Genomic DNA, 21,772 nt, shown 5'->3' on the forward strand with positions numbered 1-21,772 from the left:
ATGAAGCATTTTGAAGCAGACATCTAAAAATATGTTTTTAAAATATGCAGGTTAGTAAAAGAATCTAACGTGCCTTAACCAATTGTGCCTTTTTTACTATAGCAGGAATCTCAGAGCCATTATGCGTTTGTGTCCATCATGTAAGTGAAGTTTACAATTTGTTTACAGATGAATAAGATTTTCGCGATAACTTTAATAACAAGAAAAGAATGAAAACGACGTTTACAACTTGTGAAAAGCTAGAAGTCAGCCTATTTGGGATACATTTACGTGTAATTATATCATGTGAGAAGCCGTGACATAATGTAAAATAGATAGATAAGAATCTAATCTTGAACGAATGTCCTGTTGAAATGACCTTGTCTCTTTGCGTGCAATGTAAAGCAGTATTTTGACTCGAGAACTACCTGTTACTTTAAGTTTGTTATTGTGTGATAAAAAATAATAGATTAGAGGATTATAAAGTGTCTTATGTAAGTAAAACATATTAAATAGATTATTTATGTTATTCACAGCTGTTGAAAATAACAGGCTATTTACTGTCGGTTGAATAGTTGAATGGAGCTCGGATACTGTTAGGTACAGACGAACAAACTAAAACATAACATAAATAGTGTTATGTTTTCTAAATATCATTTTCCTACTCAATTATGTTTAAGCAATATTATCATCAATTTTCTACACCATTGTCTAATTATAAATCATGTGTCTGAAAACTAGTAACGTATTAACTTAATTTTGAAACAATACTTTTTTAGTGTTTGTATCTAACTTTTAACATTTGGGGCTACTTTCTGCACCGGCACTTACACTGAGAAGAAGCCTATGTATGTAGTCTATGTTTAATAAGGGTTAATCCGCCCATTAAGACACATAAAGAAGCTGTCCCTATCGAGTACGGACCCCGGACATGTCACAAGTCATGCCCTTAAAACATTAATTTTGATAATGGCCCCCATATATTTTCCAGGGGGTAGTACCCAAAGATTTATATGAATTTTTAGCCATAATCAGGTCATTGTCTGTCCGCCAATAAGAACCCTTATGTACAATTATATAAGACAATATGGAAAAAATGTAGCCCCGAAAAGTGAAAATGTGCCTACAAACGGCGCCGTCGAATCGTACTTTGGGCGCATGCACCCGAGTGCCCTTCCTCGTCGTTTCTGCCTACACTGTAAATCCACTTCCTTCGTCAGGACTTCAGCAACTGGTCCGCAGGTACAAGTTTTGTTATATCTTTTTTTTTTTTTTCGCCATCCCTAGTTCTTGATTCCCTATGCCTTCTCCAAGAGGTGCACATACCCAAGGTTTAAGAGAATGATTGTGAAAAAATCCTTAAATAGTTAACCTAGTCTGAGAAGCAGACATTTGATCACCAAATCACCGCCCGTTTTTGTATATTGCTGATCTATAGTCTTGAAATTTTCATAGTTCGATAAACACTTTACTTTTCTGATTACTTTAAAAAAATCTTTATTGGAAAATAGTTGAAATTGTAGCATTGACAATAAGAATTCTAATAAACCCAATATACGTTATTCATATGCTTTCTTTGCAGATCATGTATTTAAAATGAACGTTTAAAGCTTTTACATTTTTATTTAGCTGTATGCTTCATAGATCAAGGTTATTTAGATAATGTTCGGCGTTATCTTTTTACCTTGTATAAGCGCATGGCTTTTGAATTAGTTTTTGCGTTTTATAAACATTCATTTTACGTATTTTAACATAATCGTTCATTGGTCACAATCTTAAAAATATCACGTTGTTTTTTTTAATTACGCTCAATTTTTACTTACATTAAAATTGTTTTCAGTTAAAAATAATTAATGGTCGAAGTTCGATTTTCAGAAATTAAATACAGGCTAAACACTTGATGATCAATGTCTTTTTATCTTTGTTTGATTTTATCGTGTTTGAACGGTGTTTCGCTTGCGGTATGTTATGTAACTGTAGTTTTTTACTTGTTATTGAAAAACTATTTTAGTGGAGAATATTTCCTGTTGCACATAAATTGAAGAATGTCAATATTTTATTTCATCGATACAGTAATGGTTCAAACGAAGGTGTTTGTCTATTTACGAGTATAAAACAATTTTCGGGTTTCATATAACTCCCAATATATGTCTAATATTGCCGCTCGGATGTTCTCGATTTTCTACAAAATTAATTTGGATAAATATATTTTGCATGTTAGGAAATAATAGGCCAATCCTTAGGTTTTTAAAATGAAAAAAAATAATAGTAGTGAATGTTGGTGTCCATCTATGAGTGCATTATCCAAATGCTCAGTAGCGAATTCATAAATCTCTGAACTGTCTGATTCAAATTATCAGATAAGTGGACACAATAAGAATTTCACCACAACATATTTGTTAATAAAAGAGCACATGGCAATGTTTGTGGTTATATCTATTGTTATTCAAATAAAAGGTCAGAGTAGGGATCTATCAACTGAAATCCTCTCGTTCGGCCTAAAATTTTTCGACTGAGTTCTTTCGGGCGCAATCTGTTAATTGGTCCAAATAATCCCTGTGATTTTTGTTAAAGTTATCAACAGAAGTTTTATAACAATGATAACACCAGTGTGGATTAATTAATTTCACATAGGCTAATACTTGAACCTTCATCCTTCTTATAAAATGTCAGGTGCTTCAAACTTATAGATACCTTTTATCTGCACTGTGCTGCCCTATACACTAACATGCTAGAAAATAATAAATGTCTGAACTTTGAAGAAAGAAACATAAAGATCTGTATGACTTCTCCAGTGTAAGTTTCACTATAAACCCTCACCCCACAAAACCAATAATGATAGTAAACAGTAAAATACAATACCTTACTTGAAATTAATAAAATTAATTACTCTACATCTGTTTTGCTGATTTGTTTTTCAATAAAATATATGGAAGAAGCTGGAGGTAAGACTGAAGATAATTCTTAGATATCATTTCAGACTCAATCTCAAGGTAGGGAATCACGTGACTTTTACGGTTACGCGTACAGACAATATGGCGGCCTAAAAATCTCGCTTCACATGTGTTTTTCAGGTAATTCTTTATTATATCCCTTTTACTTACATACGAGACCTGTTGCAGCCTACGCGGAATAAAGAATTGTTGCCGCCTATACCTTAGTTTCCACCCCTGTGCTCATAGCTTTTACAAACACTCAAAAATTCAACAGAAATTTTCAATGTGAACAATTATATTTCGGGTAACATTCACGCAAAATTTGTATTTTTTATGAATTTGATTAAACTACGTCGAGTTAGCAAAGAGAAAATGTTCATAGAATTTCTTTATTTGAAAATGTAAATATTAGGCATGTTAAATGTTGACAGGTCATTTTCTATTCCATTACACGAGAGAAAAATAATTTGGGTAACTCCCACGCATACTTTTATTGTTGATAACTCCCACGCAATATTTTATGTGCAGGCAATATCTATGCAGGTTATAGCCTAGATATTGATTGAAAAAAATCATGATTGATGCATTTAGCATCAAACTTTCATAGAATTTTGAATAATATTAAAAATACCGCCAATAGGTCCTTGATAGAAGTAACCCAGCAGGCAAATCAACGGTGAACAACGTTGAAGTATGGTCAGATTTAAACGTTGAAATAACGTTAGATTTATGTTCGAATTTGAAAGTTGAAAAAACGTTGAAGTTCAACGTTGGCACAACGTTGAAGTTTCAATGTCATTTCAATATACTTTAATTCTAATTAAAAGCAAAGTACTGTAACAGAGTTTAACAAAAAAATCAAGACACTATTAAATACTTCAGCTATTTTATTTCAAAACTACAGTTCAAGTGTAGCTAAAATTCAAACGATTTAAGAAGTCCTTTTGGTTTAACAATTAAGCTACAATCTGTTCCAATCTACCACTAGTACTTCTTCTAGAGCTCTCTGGGTATGTCTTAAGTGTTTCATGATGGTGTTTGAATACTTCTACTGCTTCTGCAAATAAAATAAGAAGTTACTAGTTGACTTGGTCAATCTCAAATTATATATAATTAATCAACTTAGTGATTTGTTTTATCTTAAAATGCTCATCTTCTAAGATTTACATAATAAAAAAGCATAGAAATTAAGATACAGCTGAAGTTTCATATTGACAGTAAATTATGTACAAAAAACAACAAAAACTTTTTAAAAAGAAGCTATTTAAATCTGACCTATGATTGGTAGGAAAAACTGCTCCCATCAGTTACGTCAGCATTTTCCAAGAACAGTCCTTTCCATGTTAAATTTATGGTATAGAAGCTACAACTGTAATACTCTAAATTTCAGCCAGGACCAGGATCTAGAATATAAAATAGACTTATTATTCCCTATAAATTCACGGCAATTGAACTTAAAATTTAACACTCATCTTTATTATTTAACCTCAAACAGTTTAATCAATATTTGTTTTGATAATGCAATGGATTTAATGTATTTTTCAAACTTATTCACATTAAATTTTACTATCACTAAGATATAAAATTAATACAGCTAAATTGACGAATCGTCTTGGGACGTAAATTATATGGGGCGAACAACACTTCATCTGCTTATAGGTTACAATAATATGATAAATAAATTTCAAAAAGGCATGGCTTGTAAAATCATATATTGCCAAGGACATCAATAACTTCGCGTAAGGCCTACCAAACCAAAATCATTCAATTAGGTTGCGTTTTGATACAAAAGTCTAAAATATTAGAAGGAGGTTTTGTATTTCTGTTTTAATTAGTAAAATTACAGTTGTCATTTTTCATATTTTGCAGATATGGAAGGTTCCATCTCGGATATTGTTTGTGATAAATGTGGGAAACATTTCATTCACGGATAGGTCTCAAATATTGACCACATATTGTTCTGTTGTTGTGGATAATGTTGGACAACATTTGTCAAAATGACCAGCATAGATATTGCCTGCACATAAAATATTGCGTGGGAGTTATCAACAATTAAAGTATGCGTGGGAGTTACCCAAATCATTTTTCTCTCGTGTAATGGAATAGAAAATGACCTGTCAACATTTAACATGCCTAATATTTACATTTTCAAATAAAGAAATTCTATGAACATTTTCTCTTTGCTAACTCGACGTAGTTTAATCAAATTCATAAAAAATACAAATTTTGCGTGAATGTTACCCGAAATATAATTGTTCACATAGAAAATTTCTGTTGAATTTTTGAGTGTTTGTAAAAGCTATGAGCACAGGGGTGGAAACTAAGGTATAGGCGGCAATAATTCTTTATTCCGCGTAGGCTGCAACAGGTCTCGTATGTAAGTAAAAGGGATATAATAAAGAATTACCTGAAAAACACATGTGAAGCGAAGTTTTTAGGCCGCCATATTGTCTGTACGCGTAACCGTAAAAGTCACGTGATTCCCTACCGTGAAGCTTGCACCTGAGTAAAACCGTCAATGAGCTAGCTTCATACATTTGTAGCTTTTAAAGTCCCTGATGGGATGTGCACCCTTAGGGATAAGTGATTTAGTAACTAGTGACTAATAACTCTTCACCAATCCGCCATCCTTTTGGTTCCATTTCATTTTCCTATCATTTTATGAAACAAACAGTATTACAATATATACATTTTTAACATTGTTTAATTATCCCCAATTCATTTTTGTATTGAATCTGTATTCAATTTTGGTAATCTTTGGTGCAACTTTTAATTTCCTGTATTTTTCAAAACATATTTTTATTTCTGAACTGGTATGATATGAGTCCATGCTGAAATTGTATAGGGTGGTTCCCTTGGCAATATAAATTACTGCCATTGCCAAGAGATCAGTAGTGTTCTTAAAAGTATAGAAAATGTCCTTAAACTGGGATCTAGCAAAATATACAGTTCCGAAAATATCATATACTGAATTATTATTTTGATTAATTCTAATATGTGCATAGTTAAGTTATTTTTGTAAGGGAGGGACACTGGTCTCCAGTTCAGGGTCCCAGACAGAGCCAACCTGACCACAGACTTTTTATATAGCAGATTTGTGCATGTACTTAAATAAATGTGTGCACTAAATCTTATGGTGGCAGATTTGTGCCATAAATTGTGCCTGTATAAAGCTAGTCCTGCTTTCACAGGCTAAACTGCATGAAACTTCACAGGAGTGATCAGTACCATGCTTATTTATGCATATCACAATCACGTTCCTCTTCGCTGTACAAAATGGCCACAAGAGCTCAAGAAAGAAAATTCTTGTCTGGCTTTCACAGGTTAAACTGCTAGCGGGATTCCAATGAAACTTAATAAGAGTGATCAGTCCTGTCCCAAATTATGCAAATCGTTCCGTTTGGCAGCACAAACATTGGCCACCAGAGCTAAAAAAATAAAAAAATCTTGTCCAGCGTTTACAGGTCAAACTGCTGGTGGGCTTTCACAATCACTTTACAGTACCTACCATCCCTAGTTGTGTATATTGCTGGTGCATACAGCTTCGTTGCACAAAACGGCCATCAGAGCTAAGAATATAAAACTCTTGTCTAGCTTTCGCTGGTCAAACTGCTGGTGAGATTTCAACAAAACTTCATAGGAGTATGGTGGCTGATTTGTGCCTTTCGTGTTTTCGCCCCGTGAACCCGCCAAGCGAAAAATCGAGATGTAACAAGTTAAAATAGTGGGGGCGCGGGGCGAAAATTCGCTTATAAGCAGGGGTGCAGGGCTAAGTTTAATAAATAGAACTTCGCCTCGCTGGGGTACAAAGTGAGATTTAGGAAATAAAACGGTTGTGGCACTGAACCAAAACACGCTAATTAGCAGGGATGCAGGCGAAGTTAAATAAATAAAACATAGCTCTGCGCCCCCGCGAATTATCGTGTGATCCCGCCAAGCAAAGTCGAGAATTAAGTTAAAATGGCGGGGGCGTGGAGCGAAAACACGCTAATTAGCGTAGGCGCGTTTTAATAAATAAAACTTCGGGCGCAGAGCGAGATTTAAGAAATAAAACGATGGGGGCGCGGAGGGAGAACACGCTAATTAGCGAGGGTGCAGGCAAAGTTAAATTTAAAATATCTTTGCTCGTGTCCATTCTAATTTGGTAATTAAGTCTTGTAGGATGATACAATTAATTCTTTGTATAAACTTCAAGCCAGGTCATGTCTTTTATTAGATAGCAACACTGAAGACCCAATATAACTGTTTAAATATTCTATATTGCAGTCAATAAACGGGTGTTTCACAAATTGATTTCTGTATTGTTCATCTAGCAACTTACCTGGCAACAAACATCGCTAGTGTGTAGAAACTTCATCTCTTCCTTGTCTCATTAATAACTTTAGAAAAAATAAGCCTTAGTTTGAGTCACTTGTTAGGTACATTGACCTTGGCCAGAAGATGACCCCTATTGATTTTGAGGTCAATAGGTTAACATGGCCTTGATGACAAAAAATGGATTGTATTATCAAGCAATGTATACCTCAGTGGTTTAAATGCTTTGATTGTCACTGTCATCGGAACTCGTCTTTATTTGTTTCAAAGGAGGCTAAGGTATTTTGCTCCTGGAACATACTGAATATTATAATTGGCCACTTGTCGAAATATCGCTTTATTAATACATTTTTACTAAAATAAACTTCACCATCGTCGTCGTCATCAAAACGAAATGCCTTACCCAATAGTATACACATCATCTCTCTAATTTCGCGTCATCACTTATTTCACGGTGATGGCTTATTTCTATATGACTTGTAGGTTCGGAATCGACATATGTAAGTAATACACTTATTAATAAACAACAACAACAACAATACATTGTTTTATTTGACCAGTTATAATTACAGATCATCATTATGCACATTACAATGTATACGTGACAGTAGAAGTATAGAAACAGAAAAGGCAAATAAATAAAGAAAAAAAGATACAAAAAACTGGTTATTAACGCTCCATGAGTGTTAATTAAATGGAGGTTGAACATTGTATATTTAAGTTCTTTCCGTCATACAGAATTGTAATGTTATCATAGATTTCAATAAATTCGCCCTTCTATTAAGTTGTACGCTTAAAGTGTTTACAATAAATTATTTAACTTGTGCAAAACTATATCGAAATGCAAACAGGAAAATAAATTTTACAAAAATACATTGCAAAATATCACTCAATAAACTAGAGTCTTACACAAGGCAAAATATTAATAGATAAATTTCTCAAGGTTGATCAACGTATGCAATGATTAACATTGTCAAAGCCTTCTTGAGGCCGATAAAACCACACTATAATCTGCCTTTATCATTCAAAACTTTATTTATTCAGCGAAGTTACATGAGGTAGCGTTAAAATCGTTATCATTATAAAACGCAATCATTCTCAGTTACAAGGCTATCCTGCAACGACAACAAATAATCATCCAAATCAATAGAACGTGCAGGATTACTCGTCTTTTTGTTAAACAATCGCCAGATATCTTTGGGCTTCGAAGAACGTAAATCTACAATTTGACGACATTTTACTTTCGAATTAATCGTTTATAAGTTGGAGTTTTCTCGTAATTATATGACATATTTCTACACATTTTACCCGATAGAAACTGCTTAATGCGTTTATAAAGGCATTACGCGCATTACGACAGTCTTGGCCGAACCAGTTTTACTAAATAACGGATCATCGATTTCTCGCATTATTGACGTTAATTATAAATGCTAGCGTCTAAAGTATTTGGATTTATATTGTCAATATTATTGACATCTACAAGATACTTTCGAGCAAATAACCCCCTCTAAGGTATATCACAAGTCGGTAATATGCCCCTGAACTTTGCATTCTTTCAGGCTTGAACCTGATTTTCCTTATTTCATCCAAAATTCTGGAAACAAAGTGATCCCTCGGAAGCATTAATCACAACACAATAACATAAGAATTGCAGACTCGGTTTGATTGAGTCTGTACATGAGTGATAATGAATAAGTGCAACATCACTCACGCCCCCTAGCACCGGCTTGAGCGGTACTCAATTCTCAGAGCGGTACTCAATTCTCAACACTTTATAGTGTTGGCATCAAACCTCCACTAAACCTAAGTTGTTGGTTTTTCAAAATACTGTTCATACATCCGCTTCCAGGCAAGAACCTGAGATGTTTATTACGCACACTTCCAAAGTATAACATATATTTTCCTTTTTATGCAGATCTCCAGGCTAGAATAAGTTTACTTATTTTATGCACATTTCCAAGTTTTGGAGTTTTTCAGGCTTGAACCTTAGAGGTTTAGACACACAACCAGGCTAAACCCGGTGTTCACCTATTTCATTCATATTTTCAGGCAAGTACCTAAGTTTTGTAATCTCGTGCTTACATTCATTTCCAGGCTAGAACCTGAGAACTTTATACAGACCAGGTTAAGACCGGATTGCACTTATTTCATGCACATTTCTAGGCTAGTTCTTGAGTTTTGAATTATTGTACCAGTGTACACCTATTAAGTTATTTCATACACATTTCCAGGCTAGTGAGTTTTTTTGTAATCTTGTGTTTACATTTATTTCCAAGATAGAACTTGATAATTTTGTTATGCTTAATTCCAGGTTTGAACATTTTTTTTCTTTCTACTATGCATTCCTCAAGGCGCAAGTAATGTTACTTCAGGCACATTTCCAGGTAAGTACTTGAGTTTTTTGTAAACTTGTGCTTACATTCACCTCAAGGATAGAACCTAAAAATATAAAAATGGATAATTTCAAAATAGAACCGGTGTTTTTCTTTTTTCATTGATATTTACAGCTTCAAACCTGAGTACTATATTTAAGATGTTATGATTCCAGGCTAGAACCTGAGTAGACCAGAAAGTTATATCAACATTTATTTATAGTTAACAGATGATCTCTCAAGATTAGAATGTAATACTATATATCTTGAGTAATTACGAGTACATCAGCATATCTCATTATTTGGCACTGTAATATTCAGAAAAAAGGCCTAAGTTTTAGCAATTTACATCATTATGAGATGCTGATCATTCTGATTTGCCGTTTCAATGAAACTATGAAATGACAAGTGAAGATACTTTCAGAAATACTAAATAAGATTTTTGTATTGCAATCTAAAATCTGGGGTACCTACATTTTTACCTATTATTTTTCCAGACTAGTACCTGAGAAGTCTGGAATATCTTAGACATATTTTAAGGGCACAGACATGATGCTGTCATATTCTACTTTAATTTTTTTTGCATCAAACTAATATTTTTTCTCCAGGTTGTAAAAGTATTAGAGGAAAAAAACTCCAAAAATAAAAAGAAACTGTGTGGCGTCATGTTGTCCATCGGAGTCTTCAAGTAAGGAAACACACCAACCGGAAGTGGATATCTTACAAAATGAGTCCAACGAATTGGAATCAGACACTGGGTCCGTTCTTGCATCCGATATAAATAAAAACTGCAACATAAAAAAATAGCAGAGAAACTCAGTGAAAAGATCAAACCTAACCCCTTCCACGTCCCGGTCACCTTTCATCTCAGATGAATCTGAAGATAATACAAGTACATCAGATGAATAATCAAACAAGAAACGTAAAAAGGGGTAAAAAGTAAAAAACGCAGGCTAAATTCAGAGACAGCGAGGAAGACTCGTCAGCATCTAGCTCACCAGATGATCCCGACTCATTGGACGAAGAGTTTTTGGATGGACAAGCCCAATATTTTACAGGTAACAGGGTACGGTCCTTGTCAAAAATCTGGAAACAAAGTGATCCCTCGGAAGCATTAATCACAACAAAATTACAAGAGAATTGCAGACTCGGTTTGATTGAGTCCGTACATGAGGGATAATGAATAAGTGCAACATCCCTTACGCCCCCTAGCACCGGCTTGAGCGGTACTCAATTCTCAACACTTAATAGTGCTGGCATCAATGATCCCGAAGGACCAGAAAAATATAACAACACTGAAGTGAAGTACGGGGCAACTTTTTACAGCTGCCACACAGCACTTGACACCCGCTGTTGTGAAGTATAAAAATCTGGAAACAAAGTGATCCCTCGGAAGCATTAATCACAACAAAATTACAAGTCATTACATTTCACTTCATTCTCTCTTTGATAAAAAGATCCAAAAGAAAATTTGGAAGAATACATATATTTTTTTAGATCAAAACGACTCATTTTTCATGTTTCAAATTAATAAAAAGGGGGCTCATTTATCAACATTGTCCCTTCCATTAGTAAACAAAAAATTATTCATATTGAACAATGAATATTTTTTTGGGTTTTTTTGCAGTCCATACATTGAAATATCCATTAGAGACTGCAGCCATAATGAAATACGGGGGGGGTGATAAGAGACTTGGCTGCTAAACATAGAAATGGTGCATGGTCTCGATATGATTTCCAATTTCTAAGCAAAAGGAATTTCTCTTCCATCCCTTGGGATCAAATTCATATGAAATTTTGGGTAAGAGTCACAACAACCCATTTCGGTCCAGCCCTTTCGTCATGGACGCCGCTTTGGCGACCCTTAAAATAGGCCAAACTAACACAAAAGACTTGGTTCAGAATTCTTGCCAAACACATGCTGGCCCTTCAATAGGTTTCTGTAATGCCATCAAATGTTTCCCACACATCTGCGGCTATTGCAAAGGGCAAAATCTGCTAAATCTCATTTTAACATAACCCTTGTAAAAGTCAGTCAAACCGTTAGCTTTCTGGTTAAAATGCTATCAATTTGCACAATATTTACTTAATTGTTTTCCCAAAGGGTTCAGATTAGGTTATATTGGTCAAAGACATTCCTTCGAAACAAAAAAAAATGCTTTGTGTTACCAAATATATTAGCCGAAAAATTGCAAAAAGATTTACGGTCCAAACGTATAACTGGCCCTCTTTCAAGCTCACCTTTCAATATTTTTTGTTTCAGCCCTATTCGCCTTGTATCAAAAAAGAGAAGAATTCATATAATCCATCTAAGTTATCCTGATGACAGTTCCATTAATGACAAAATTGATCCTGAGCTGGCTACAGCCAATATTCAACTTTTGACCAAGCAGATGAGAAAGTCAGAAACCTAGGTTAAGGTTGTTTCATGACAAAAACAGATATTGAATCTGCTTTAAGAATTATTCCAATCCATCCGCTAGATTATCAGTCCTTTGGGTTTAAATTCAAAGGTCAATATTTTTACGACCGATGTCTACCAATAGGCGACAGTTCATCTTGTGCTATTTTTTTATAGTTTCAGTGCAAAAAGTAAAATGGATATTTAAATCAAAATTGGCAATCCCCCATATCATTCATATTTTAGATGACTTCCGTATTTTAGAAGTGACCAAGCAGAAATGTGAAACACATTTACAGGTCTTCTTAGACCTTTGTAAAGCTTTAGGATTCGTAAACGCTACACACGTTATAACTTTGATGGGTTTATAGATTGATTCATTTAAAATGGAAGCAAGGTTACCAGCAGAAAAATTACTAAAATTAAGGTCACTCTCACCTCTTATAAAGGTAAAAATAAAATTAAAATATGTGAACTAATAATAGGTCTTTCGAATTGTGTTGCTAATTGGTGTTACCTGGAAGAGCCTTTCTAAGACGTCTCACCGATTTTACCAAAGGAATTGTCAAACCGTATCACAGTGTTACTCTTTCAAAAGAAGGGCGTTGTGACATCGAAGCTTGGCGCATTATTGTTGAGCATTTTAACGGGAAACACATTTTATTAGATCATAAATTCACTCCAATTGTTAACAGATGCATCAGGTTCAATTGGCTATGGCACAATCTTAGACAAACACTGGTTTTATGGTTCAGGGCCAGATCGTTTAATGGCCAATAATATAACATTTAAAGTATCATTTTCATTTGTACTAGCTTTAGAAGTATTGGGTGAAAGACTAAAAAATATAAGTATTTTGCTGCTGTCAGACAATTATGCAGTTGTTCATATTATAGACAAACAATCATGTAAAGATGAACATAAAATTATCTGGTGCGCCGCCTAGTGCTTGCTTGTATGAAATTTAATATAGTGGTCCGCTGTGAACATATCCCAGGTAAACTGAATGATCTAGCTTTCTCGTTTACAGATTTCCCAGTTCTGTCAAAGAGTCCACTGGATCGAGAAAGAGCCAACCATAGTTCCCACCGATTTGCTAAACCGGTGATTGCGATGTCTGATTACAAATAGAGTGAAATAAGAATCCCTAAAGAAAGCCCAAATCGACAAAATTGAAAATGTTGCAGGCTCGGTTTGATTGAGCCTGTTCATGGACGGTACTATCAAGTGCAAACTATCGTCCACGCCCTCTAACACCGGCTTAAGCAGAATTCAACATTTAACATGGACTGGTAAAATGTTGAATTTTGAAACATCCGCAGATGATTTCATATGGCGGTTATCATGGAACCTTCAATGTGACACGTTAGTGCCATTCCATGAAAAGCGGCATATGGTCCCAAAGTAAAAAAATGCGTGTGCCCTAAACGAGAAAACAATGGGCGGAACTAAATAAAATGGAATTTTGAAAGGGGATCTGAGGTTATGAAGCCTGCATATCACAGATATAACGTCAAAAGGCAAATTTAAATAGCAGGCCTCATATCCTAAGGGTGATTCAACAGTATTCAAGTGAGGAATACTGGAACCACCCAACAAGAAAGATGCCGAATAGATAGAACTAAAATACCACAATCACAACAATAATGTCGTGCTGAACGATCTTTAAGGATCGGAAATATAACATCCCTGATTGAATGTACGGGGCGACTTTTTACAGCCTCCACACGGCACAAACAACGCTGATGTGGCGATAAAATAGAGTGAAATAAGAATCCCTAAAGAAAGCCCAACGCGACAAAATTGAAAATGTTGCAGGCTCGGTTTGACGTCAAAAGACAAATTTAAAAATTCAGGCAACATATCCTTAGAGTGATTATACAGTATTCAAGTAGGAATACCGTAACCACCCAAGTTGAAAAAAGGTCAAATAGAAGAAACTAAAATACCACATAACATGAACACACAGCAATAATGACGTATTTAACGATATTCAAGGACCGAAAATACAACATCTTTGATTATATGTACGGGGCGACTTTTTTGTTAAATCAGACTTTGTTAATCGCAAGAGTTTGTCTCGGACCATAAGAGCTTGTTTTTGACCGTTATTATGTATGGCGAATTGGTTCCCCATTTCAGACATACAAAATTTCTCCATGAAAAACGGTATCGATTTACTGGCATAAAATAAAGCCCATTAGCAACATACACTTTTACTTTCATGTCTTACAAGCTGCGTCCTGACCAATACTATCCACAGTATCTTGAGTCATCTTTAACTTTTCTACCATGAACTGGCGTACCATTCCCTCTCAATCTTCGGGTTTCTCGTGCTCGGACTCCTGTATTCTTGAAAACACTAAATTGTTTCTCATTGACTGGATTGAACATATAATAAATATTTTTCAATATTGATCTTGTCTGTTTGCAGTTTTGATATTTCACATTGTGTTTGGTTAAGCTACAATTGAAGACTTTCTACACCGTCGGTCAGTTTGGTCGTATTTTCTTTCATAGAATTATTGTTATAATACACTTATGATCACAGGTGTTTAAGATAAGACTCAAAATTTGTGACTTTTTTTTGTAAAGAGTCGAGAGTACTGAATCGCTTTAATATCTATAGCTATGGCTCGCTTGTTCTTCCCTATTAGATAATTGAGTATATCTGTACTGGAGGGTGGGGTTATCATCTTTTAAATCTACCTGAATGTATGCCATGTTTCGTATCATATACTATTGTAAGTGTCTGCCAGAAATACAATGTCATTTAAGGTAACATCTTCGAAGAGAATATTATTGACTGAATGCAAAGTGTCACTTACGCGTAGACTAAGTCCGCCATTTTTTTACTTTCGCACGCCGGTCATTGCTAACGCCACTTATCCGTTTACCTTTGATTGGCTTTTTCGACTTTCCCATTAAAAATTATCACAATCCACTAAGAAATAACAATTTTTTTGTGGTCATTATGTAAAATATGTAGATTTTTACGTAGAACAGATTATTTTACTCATTTCTGCAAAAAGCCACATAAAAATCAATTAAGATGTGTGCATTCATCATTTTCTAAATGTTCTTGTTCATTGGAAAATAATAACGTTGAGTTACCAAGTAAATATAGTCTAAATATTTAAAATTGAGAAATATGACATTTAGTATTTCAAACAGAAACATGAAAAAACCTAAATTGTTACACAATTTATCGCTATAAAAATGATGACGTACTGTTTTCAAAATGGACTAGCTATGATCTACATCTTGACCTTTAAATCTGTTTTGATTGAATACGTTGTTGTTGCCTTGTCTCAAATAGCAGAAAACACGTTAATGTTACAGCTTATGACAATTGTTCGTACCTTAAGTTCATTGTTTTTCTTTTTGCTTCAAAGCGTTAAGTACAATATATTATACAACATAAACAATGAGGCTTATGTCACTGATATACATTTCCAGAAATGGCATTGTTTCTGCAATGTTATAAGTGTCCCCATTGCTGATTTAAAAGGTGGATTAAATCACCGAAAAGTTGTGTTGAGGCAGATATTAGTGAGTATTGTGAAGGAAATATGCACGAAGAAAAATGTGTACACAAGTTATTAGTCCTGACCGACGTCAAAAGGCATATCCGAATATTGAACAATATTTCCTTTCCCATCGTTTTAAAGCAACCTGAGCCAAGTCCCTTTAAATCATAAGAACGTTAAATCAAAGTTATTTTAATCAAACTTATTTTAATATAAAAAGCAAGTGACGTCATCAGTATGCGGCTTGGCAGGGCATCGATTGTTATGAAAAAAAGGTAATTTTATTACATTTCATATTTTAATTACTTTGCTAAAATGAAGGCCTCCACAAATCAGTTTGAAAATGCAAACAAATTTGCATGCCGTTTCTGCAAAAACATTTGTCGAATCAAAGGTATGTTATCAGGTTTAAACATACTATTGTAACCACGATAAAAGAAAATCCATGAAATCTAGATAAAATATTTTAGGGGGATTGAACTTGATTGTTCCTGGTCACGTAGACAAATTAATAATGCTATTTTAACAGAACATGTTTACTTAGTGCAGCCATTTCTAACATTTTAATAACCTTACATAAATAGAAAAAACGAAAGCCTTAGCATGAGCACAAAACGGAACAATAAGAATGCTACAGTCCCGGTTTAATTAAGCCTTTTTATGAACAGAGGCTCTAAAATTCGGAGATAAAAGATTTATAACATATACAACCTTGATTCTCCCATACACCCATCAAGCCATAAGTGTACAACATATGTTTGACATTTGTTTACCACTTGTACAATCATTATAAGACATGTGATATATTTCTTTCAGAATAATATTGTCAGTTTGTAGTAGCTTTAACCAGTGTCTTTCAAATTGAAAGACCCTGCTTTAACCAATATTTTATCATTTATACATATCTTTTAAAAAATAAGAATTAACGTCCGAGTTTTCCGCAAAACAAACCTGCTGCATTACATTAAGTTTACCTAACATTTAACATATTTTTATAAAATCTGACATGCACTTTTTTATTTCCTTTGACTTAATGTTACCCCGTATTTTATTTCAAATGCATGACAAAGAATAAAAACCTACAAAAGAATCAAATAACTGGCATAAGATTTTAGGTTTTAAATTGTTTTTCTTTCAATTTATAAGTAAAATATTCAGGGCCTTCTTAGCTTTTCAAACAAACTGCTCTTGATTTAAAGTATATGTACCAGTATAATTAAAATAACACCGAGGTAACTAAAATCATTCACAACATCTAGCTTTATGGCACTATACAAACAATTTTCTCCTGAAAATAACCCACCACGTTTCCTAAAAACAACCACTTTAGTCCTTTCTACATTGACTTCTAAGCTCCACTTTTTACAATAAGTATGTAAAAGACTTAATATTGTATTGAACTCTGAAACTGAATTACCTAGAATAACCATGTCATCAGCAAAAGGTAATAGCATAAGTATAATGCCATTTATTTGAAGGTCACAACTGATATATTGTTCTTAGAACATCATAAATAAACAGCGAAAATAAAATTTGTGAAATAACCTCCCCTTGACGTAATCTTATAGCATATTCGAAAAGTTCATAAAAGTGTTACAATGTTTTCCACAAGAGTTTACCTTATGATACATATATTTTACTATATGTAGCAGTGAAAACATCATTTTTATAAGAAAGTTGAAGACTCAGTTTGATTGAACTTGTTTATACGAGCTTATCTTAAAATGCAACATCTCTCACGTTCCCTATGACATATATGAGGGGGAAAAACAAGCACAATATTGTGCTGGAGTGTAGCTTTCGATAGGCCGTGTAGGTTGCGACCTATATATTTCTAGGAAAATGACAAATCATTTATTGTCTACCTGACGTGCTTTTTGTTCTCCAATGTGCATATAGTTATTGAACCCTCCGTTTGTTTGATTGATTGATTGATTGATTGACTGATTGATTATTTGTCCGTCCGGGGCAGATTAAGGGGAGATTATTGTGTAAAGATTGTCAAATGACAGCCGCATAATTTTTCAAGCCTTCTCGGGGAAGAAAAAATAGTTCCCAATTGGTCGAAGATTTCTAATATTGTGTAATTCTTTTCATATATACATGCATATATTAAGCTCAATGATTATTTACATCAGTGTTAAGCAACAGGTTTACCGTGAACGAAATATCTCGAAATTAATATGGGTTACAAACCTTAATTTGGAACAATAAGATTTTCTTCAGGCTGTTATCTTATAACTTACCCGTGGTCGAGGGATTTACACGCTCGTTTAGGAAGCTAGAGGTCTGGAGTTCAAATCCCAGTGAAGGCAACTCATGTTTTTGCTGTAATTTCACAACCCTCACCTTTCTGACATTCTGAGACCCAAGCAATTTCAGCGCCTTCTGTGCTTTGATTTACTTTAGCTACTGTTAACTTTATTTACAAACTGATGTCTTTCCTGTTTAAAGGAACGTCCTGCGTTCTGTAGGTGTTTTTACATCTTTGGGATGAAACAAAAAGCGTCACTTGGATCAAGGTCACATGTGCTTGAAATACATTTTACATTTTTAGACTTTTTCCTGTTTAAAAAGAAAAATCCCTTGAATTGTCCTTTTACCTTTGGGTTGAGAAAATGTCATTTTGGGGCCCCAAAGGTTACGGGCGCTAAATAGTTTTTAAACATTATGCTCAAAACAGCCTGATGTTTTTTTATTTTTAGTTTTAAAAAAATTTTTAATGGAAAGTTTTCAATGTTTAAATGGAGTTATAAATTTAAACTTAAATTAAAAAAAAAATCCCCAAAAGGGAAATTTTTGGGGTCCCCCTAACTTTAGGAGTCAATGTTGCTGAAAATGGGTTTGTTTACTTTTAAACATGCATCTTTAAATTTTATTGACCGATCCCTTTTCAATTTACTTTGGGGAAAATAAAAATACAGGGGGTAAATTTGAAAAAGGGGAACGTGCAAAAATTAGTTTTTCAAAAATTTTAAGCTCATGCGAAATTTTATTTTTGGCCGATGTCCTTAAATATCTGTTTGTTGATACCTTCGGTGTAAATGTATTTTGTGTACAAATGTGATTTAAAAGTTATGTCAAGTATGAATATATGATAAAATGTCTAAATATGGCGTAAGATAAAGACAAATGGACATTCAATCATGAACTTGTTTTTTCTTCTTTCTTTTCAGAAAGCAAAAATGAAAGATATAGATTCAAGACTGAAGCTGTTTTCTTGGCATGATATTGTTTTGTGCTCTTTCGTTGTTATACATGAACATTTCGTGTATAATGATTGCACAATAAAGGTAAGAAAAATTTATATTTATTTCTAAATTCATTATAATAATATGACCAAGAATCTATTGCCACATTATATTCCAAGGTCGACTGGTCTACTGTGGGCAACATGTTCATTAGAATTTCAAATATTGATAAACAGAATAGATATGTATTTTATGTTTATCATTTTATTAGCTGCATATATAAATATATAGGATCATGTATTTCACACTTGCCAACAACTTCCATGTATAATTGTTTCGTGGTTCGCTGTTATGTCTCATTCTAAATATTATCAACCTTATTATTATTATTTGTTTTACAAACCTTCCACTAAAGACCGATTCACTTTAATTAAGTAAAACAAGTTCTAATATATTTAATTTTTCTCTGAATCCTGAACAAAATTTCATACATTGGTAGATTATATTTAGGTAAATTACATTCTCCAAGAACCATAATTCGTTTTCCAGTATTTAATATTTAAGACTTAATTCCCCAACACTTTTTGCCATTTTCCTACTTAATATTTTGGGGCTATAAAACTACTTTTTTTTTTTTTTTTTTTTTTTTTTTTTTTTTTTTTTTTTTTTTTTTTTTTTTTTTTTTTTTTTTTTTTTTTTTTTTTTTTTTTTTGTTGTTTTGTTTTTTGTTTTTGTTTTGGGGGGGGGGGCGATAACTTTGTGTATTTTAGGTATCGTTGCCATTTAAAAGCAATACAAATGAATAAAACCAATAACTCGACATTTATTATATTTTATTCATTTATCTATTAATTTATTTCTTTTAGGGAAAGATTGATTTATTTATTGTGCACTCACTATAAGGGGCATTTAAATTTACCCTTGTCCGCCCGCCCATCCATTGTCCCGTCCGTTCATGCGTATGTATATTTTTTTATTATTCATTTATTTTCAATTTATTCTATTTACTTTAATCATTGATTAGTCCCTACCGGTTTACCGGAGGGGACTTTAGGTTTACCCTCCGTCCGTCCGTCTGTCCGTACGCCGTCCGTCTGTTTGTCAGTCGTCCATAAACTGGATCCTGCGATAACTTGAAAGTACTGAAAATATTTTTATGAAACTGATATAAGATAGATGGCAGTATGGAAATTATGCACGTCTTTTTTTCTTCCTATGTTGAAAATTCTGGTTGCTATGACAACAAATAGGCTGAAAATATGGCAAATTTTACACATAAACTGGGTTTAGTGATAACGCAAAAAGTACTGGAAATATTTTTATGAAACTTAAAATATGGGTAGATGGCAGTCTGGAAATTATGCACATCTTTTTGTTTTCTTCCTACGTTGAAAAATTCTGGTTGCTAAGGCAACAAATAGACTGAAAATATGGCAAATTTTACACATAAACTGCTTCCAGTGTTAACGCAAAAAGTAATAAAAATATTTTTTATAAAACTTTGTAATATGGGTAGAATGGCAGTCCCCTGATGATTATGCAGTCTTTTTCTTTTCTTCCTATGTTGAAAATTCTGGTTGCTATGGCAACACATTAGACTGAAAATATGGCAAATTTTACACATAAACTAAATCCAGTGATAACGGTCAAAAAGTACATGGAAATATTTTTATGAAACTTGGAAATATGGGTAGATGGCAGTCTGGAAATTTTATGCCATGTCTTATATTTCTTCCTATTTTGAAAAAAAAATATTGGTTGTTCCTTGGCAACAAATAAGGCTTAAAACATGCAAATATAACATTATTTGTGATTAGTCAAAATGAGCTGAAAATTTTTTATGAATTACATTCTTTTTAATTCAAGTGTTATCTCCTCTTTAAGAACGAATTTTGCTTTTAAAAAATGTTATATTTTGGTAACAGGGATGTTTCAAATATGAACTTTAGAGTGTCTTCAGTCTGTCTGTCTGTCTGTTCATGAAAACTGTTTCCTGTGATCAACTTTTAAAGAACTTTTCCAAACAAATTTACTTTAAAATAGAGAAAAATTTGAAACATTAAGTGAATAGCCCAATGGCCCCTTCAGAATGTTGATGGGGTCTTACCGGTAGGGGACTTATGGATTGCTTGCAATACTATGATAATCTGCTTGTTTATTTATTTATCTATTTATTTATTTAATTTATTTTGATTAATTTGTTTATTCATTTATTTATTTTGAAATATATTTATTTATTCATTCATTCATTCATTCATTAATATCCATCCATTAATTAATTCATTCATTCATTTTTTATTTATTTATCTATTTATTTGTTTATTTTTAATCGATTTATTTTTATTCATTTATTTAGTTTGATTGATCAAATATACTTTACTCATTTATTTATTTGTTTATTTATTTTTTGATTTATTTATTTATTTGTTTATTATCTATATATTTATTCATTCATACATTCGTTTCATTTATCTATTCATCCATTCATTTCATTCATTATTTATTTATTTTTTTTTTTATTTATTTAATTTTATCTATTTATTATTTATTTATTTTTAATTTATCTATTTACTTTAATTATTTATTCATTTATATATTTTAAAAATGTTTAATCATTTTGTTATTCATTTATTATTTTATTTAATCAGTTCTATTTATTTTTTTTATCTATTATTTATTTATTTATTTATTTTATTTATTTATTTATTTATTTTAACAGCCATATGTTGAACCTCAAGGATGGTCAGACATCTTCCTATGCACCTCGATTTAGACAATTTAACAGAAAAAGGGAACTAAAGAAAAGATTATAGCCCTTGCCAAAGTCATTTACAGTGCTAAGAAACACGTGCGTGGGTCTAAGGACTTCATATTACATCTGAATAAAGCTATTTCTATCATGAACAATATTCTTTGAAGATATCAAAAGTGGATTCTAAAAATGTGTATTAAAAGACAAAGTGTTAAATCTAAACATATATGTGAGGAAAGTTATAAAAGGTGGATTACACGGGTACCCAATGTATTATGAAGGATTTGTCACTGACAA

At 33.0% G+C, this 21,772-nt stretch overlaps 1 long non-coding RNA gene across 1 annotated transcript; it reads left to right on the forward strand.

The window, feature by feature from the left end:
• The first annotated feature begins 342 nt into the window (after positions 1–342).
• Positions 343–21,512, forward strand: LOC132753966 (uncharacterized). The gene is made up of 3 exons (XR_009629029.1): positions 343–473; positions 18,709–18,825; positions 21,443–21,512. It is a non-coding gene; the product is annotated as an uncharacterized LOC132753966 (long non-coding RNA).
• The last annotated feature ends 260 nt before the right edge of the window (positions 21,513–21,772 follow it).

Source organism: Ruditapes philippinarum, unplaced genomic scaffold, assembly GCF_026571515.1.
Source record: "Ruditapes philippinarum isolate M1 unplaced genomic scaffold, ASM2657151v2 ctg9735_1_1_1_1, whole genome shotgun sequence".
NCBI classification, from domain to species: domain Eukaryota; kingdom Metazoa; phylum Mollusca; class Bivalvia; order Venerida; family Veneridae; genus Ruditapes; species Ruditapes philippinarum.